This window comes from Macrobrachium nipponense, chromosome 33 (genome assembly GCF_015104395.2).
Source record: "Macrobrachium nipponense isolate FS-2020 chromosome 33, ASM1510439v2, whole genome shotgun sequence".
In the NCBI taxonomy this organism is placed as follows: domain Eukaryota; kingdom Metazoa; phylum Arthropoda; class Malacostraca; order Decapoda; family Palaemonidae; genus Macrobrachium; species Macrobrachium nipponense.
In genome coordinates, this window is record NC_087219.1 from 66,005,897 (window position 1) to 66,010,896 (window position 5,000).

General features: G+C 38.3%; 1 pseudogene; it reads left to right on the plus strand.

The window, feature by feature from the left end:
- Positions 1-3,064: 3,064 nt before the first annotated feature.
- LOC135202886 (SCAN domain-containing protein 3-like) overlaps positions 3,065-5,000 on the plus strand; it is a 6,257-nt pseudogene continuing 4,321 nt past the window's right edge.

A 5,000-nucleotide genomic window follows, 5' to 3' on the forward strand; every position in this document is an offset into this window, starting at 1 on the left:
GACATATTATATTAAATAAGTAGGGGTTGACAACCTTATCTCTTGCCGGTTAGAGATAGCTGCAACGCTGGAGATCAAAAACGAAAAGAAAACTCGCCGTGCGCATGAACGAGATCGTGAATACATTGCAGAGACATGCGATAACCACGAGAAAGGTTACCGAAGACAAGCTTAAAGCCTAGCTTGCATACGTTTTGGAAGTTAAGTAGGATGCGGGTATCCGCCATACGTCTGTTAGCGGGCGTACATATGTTCTTGGGTCATAGTAAATGAAATATAATCTCTAGTATGGGAATAAATGGGGTAATTAGACAACAAACTATCGTAGTGGCCACAAGAGATTTTGTCATAGGAGAAGGAACTTCAAGTTCCGTCGAAAAACGTGAAAGTGAAAATCTTTGAAAAAAGTTACAGATCTTGATGTAGTGACACTGAATTCAGTTCTAGAGAAGGGGGAGTGTGATGCAACAATCATTTATTGACGAACTTTAACATTTCATTGTTTGATAATTATAGTCTCATTTTCAAGAGGATTTCGAGTCACCATATAGAAAATTGGATTTCTCTGGACTTGTGTTGACTTTTAATGAACTGTGAATTCTTGCACAGAAATCAAATATGATTTTATTTTGGGAAGAATATGATAGCTTAACGTTTTTATTGAGATATTCTTAAATCATTTTATTCCATTTTCATGATAGCTATTTTTCGGAAATAAAAAGTATATTTTTGTAATAGTGGGAGTTTGAATTTGCCTAGAGTTTGATATTGATTTACAGTTAGCTTCAGAGGTGACACTTGAAGGGAACAATGGAAGGTATGATACGTTTCCCAGTTAGGAGTTCGCTCCAATTATTTAAACGAGCATCATTTTGACCCTCATAAGAGGTGGTGGCAGCGTTAAAGGGGCATTCAGTCCTATATGTTACGTTTCCAGAGAGACAAGGATTAAATAGATTAGGCATATGTTGGGAAAAAGTGGTTATGATTATGTATACTGGCAACTGACTCTCTTTGCTGATTTATGGTGGAATTTCACTGGTAGTCAGTGGATTTTGGCCGGATAGCTGGGCATTTGGCAGTGATGTTAGCTAGTTTTTAAGTAAAAGACATGTTTCTGTGTTTCTTGGGGAAAAGGGATATATGATAATGGGCATTAATTACACGCAATTGCAAGTGTAACTGAATATTACGCACTAAGGCGAGTGCAAATAACTTCGTGTTCAAGTGCCAAACTATGAGGATGTAAGTGTTAAAGTTTACATTTAGGGGTTTGTTGTAATTGCAATGCATTAGAAAGAGTGGCATGACATGTTTCATTTTTGTAAGCAGGTGTGAAGAGAGAAAGGAGACTCCGAGGCTGAGTGATAGTGCTAAGATCAGCATTTGCTGGCCAGCAAAAGTTTTGGGTATGTTTTCTCTTTCTCTCGCCCTTCCCCGTTTTCTGTGGGCATAGTGACACACATTGGATCAGCTGATTGACCTTGAATATGCGAGGTAGTAACTCGAAGTAGTAGCAATTTATTGGGAATTGGTGCATGATGTTTCCTTTTATGGGTGAATATGTTGTTTCTTTTGTGTTGGTGGTTTGTGTGGTTGAGGTCGGGGCGAATCATTAGAATTCCCATAAAGAAGTCAAAATGGCCGAAGCAGGTACAAGTCAGACTTTGGTGTATAAGATAACTAACATAAATGCAGGAGTTAGCCCCTTTCGAGGATTTGTTGATGGTGTTCTGTCCCAACCAGTGCAAATTTTTATTGAGGAGTGAATAACTACTTAAATGCCAAGGGAATTAAAAATGATGCAGAGGCGTTCACAGAGGCAAAAGTCTTCTTAGATTTCAATAAATGGGATTTGTTATTTAAATGCTGTAGTTTTCAGTACACAAAATGTCGGTCATGGACCGAATTACAAGTATTTCTAAGGGCGGCTTATGGCTCAAAGGAACACAGAGATATGGTGAGGGATTTAAGAGGGTTGTACAAGATTAGAATAGGGACAACAAGCCTTATTAAACATAGCTCAAAACTTCTTGACTCTGCAGGAGAATGGATACAGAAATTAATAAACTCCACATGGGTAAATGGGAATAATATCTCACTCGACAATTTACATAAATGGATGCATTTCGCACAGCTTCTACATGACGTCCTGGACGCCATTGTAGATAGTTTTGATGAAAAGACTGAACCTACATCAGATGAAGAACTGATTTATTCCCAAATTCAGAAACACATGTCCAAATGTCCCACGGTGGATAGTGCATTTTTTAATGGGACTGGTCCAAGAAATACGATGCAAAGAGACTCAGATTTTCCTTCTCCCCATTAGTGTGCAAAAGTGGAATATAAGAGAAGATCGATCGAACAAAGGTAACATCAGTTGCATTGCCACAATTGTAATAAACCAGGGTGCACAAAGGAAGTATGTAAAATCAAATATTGTGGAGTATGCAAAAGTGCAGATCACTGTTGGCAGGCTTGTCCATCTCAGACAAGGAGGGATGAGGGACCTACACCTCAGAATTTAAGGAATTATAATACGAGAACTTCCCAGACAGGTCACTCAAAAGGGCAAAGGGATCAGCAAAATGTTTGGAAAGCCAATCAACAAAAAGGGTACAGATGATTTGTACGTACCATGTGGTCTCGTGGGGGATGCCCCAGAGCACAGGCCGATAGTAAATGGAACAGTGGTGGATGTGAATATCCCAATTTTTATTGATACAGGATCTTCTGTGAATTTAATGGACTATGATCTGTATCAGTCCTTGTTCTCCCAATACCCTTTGAAACCCTCAACAGAGACGGTGTGTGATGTGCAAGCCTATAGATTAAATACCCTGGGTTTTATCAGAATACGGTTTACTCTTGGTGATATTGGTCCATACAGGTGTTAGTGGTATAACGGTTGGAATACCAGGTGTTTTCATCCCATATGAGGATACAGGCTGAACTAAGGATACCAAGATTGATATGGTGAACAGTGAAAATGGGGGTGCTTTTGGCAGTGTTAATGGTAATTGTACCAAGGATATAGGGAATAACAGCAGTGGTGTCAGTAATGGATAAACGAGATATTGAGGGCCAGGGTGATAACAATTTTGGCGGCTTTAACAATGGTATTATGGTTGGTGATGCTGATACTAATGCCCATACTAATACTAATACTGATACTATTACCGATACTAACAATTGGGTCCAGGTGGATGCAATGAGAACCACAGGCGGTAATATTTATGGGAACGTGGAACAGGGAAGTACTAACCACAAATATAAATGTGTTTTATCAGAGGATATTATTTTAAATCCAGGTACAAAGACTATGGTAAAAGTCAGACTGAGGGAAGCGAAGAAGCCCAGGTAAGTATGCGTAATTGAGGGTAGTGAGAAACTAAGAGGGGTTATTAGCACCGTATTGGTGAACAGAGTACATAACACTGGTGTTACATGGGTGGAATTATTGAAATGTAATGATTCAGTTAGGAAATACCAGAAGAATACATATGTGGTAGATCTCCAAGATTGGAGTAGTGACAGTAGTTCAGTGGTTATTGTAGAGGGGAAAACTGAGTTTTCAGAGGCAGAAATGCAATCAAGGAAGAAAATATTTAGAGAACATTTAGCTAATGCAGACTATAAAGAGCATATAGAAGTGGTAAGTGAACTTTTGGCAGAATTTGGGGACACGGTAGCTTTATGAAGGATAAACTGGGATTGACTAATGTGTTAGGACATAAGGCAAACTTAGATGAAGGTATAAAACTCATTTTTATTCCTGCATACCGCAGTAAATGGGAAGAGGAAGGAATCATTAGACCTAATGCATCTCCATACAACTTTCCTCAGCTAGCATTACCTAAGAAGGATGGTTCTGTCCGGGTATGTGTCGATTTTAGACGTTTGGATTAGAAAACAATTCCTCACCATTACCCTGTCACGTGCATACTGAATCTTTTTGTAGAAACTGGGGGACATAATATTTATAGCTCAAATAGCGAAAATAGCAATCAATATACTGCTTTTTCAGTGCCCAATGGAAAGTATGAATTTACACGATGCCTTTTGGTTTGTCAGGCAGTCCTACGACCTTTACGAGGTTAGTAAACACTGTATTGCACGGGTTATTGGGTCAAAATGTTTTTTATGTACATGAATGATATATTGATTGCAACAGACTCGATTGTGCAACACTTAGAAGTGCTTAAGGAGTTACTAGGAGACTTAGGTTAGCAGGATTGAGAATTATGCTAGCTAAGTGGGCCTTCTTGAAGAAGCACATTACATACTTAGGGCATGTTATATATAAAGAGGGAACTAGAGTAAATGACGATAAAGTCAAAGCAATTACAGATTTTCCAAACAGGAAATCAAAGAAATAAATTAGGTCCCTCTTGGGGATGGCAGAGCATTTTTGTTTGTTTCTGAAAGGTTTTCTAACATAGCAGCTCCTCTAACAGATATATTGAGGGAAGAAATTCATTTTCATTGGGGAGTACAACAACAAGTAGCTTTTCAGAAACTTAAGGACGCATTAAAGAGTCCCCCAGTCCTAAAATTTCCAGATTTCAGCGAACTGTTCACATTGCTTTCTACATTAGGATATTTAGGACAATGAAAGACTAATGGCTACCGTAGATAGATAAAGAAGCCTTTTCAATAGTATCAAGTTTGGTTAATTTTAAAATGTTACTGATGGGGTATAAATGAGTTCTCATAGACCACAAGCCATTATTGGAATATTTTTAATAAACCTGATTTGTCACCCAAAAGAGCTCGATGGTTCTTAACTATCAAGGACTTCGATACAAAACTCAAATATATAGAGGGCAAATTAAATGTAGTCGCAGATACCCTTAGCAGAAGTTTTTATGATACAGAAAGATTTTTAGTTGAGGTGGTTACTAGTGATTCTATACAATGGGATATAAGTTTCAAGCAAAGGCAAGATGAGGATGAAATTTTGGTAAAAGCAAAAGCGTTCCTCAGAAGGGAATCAT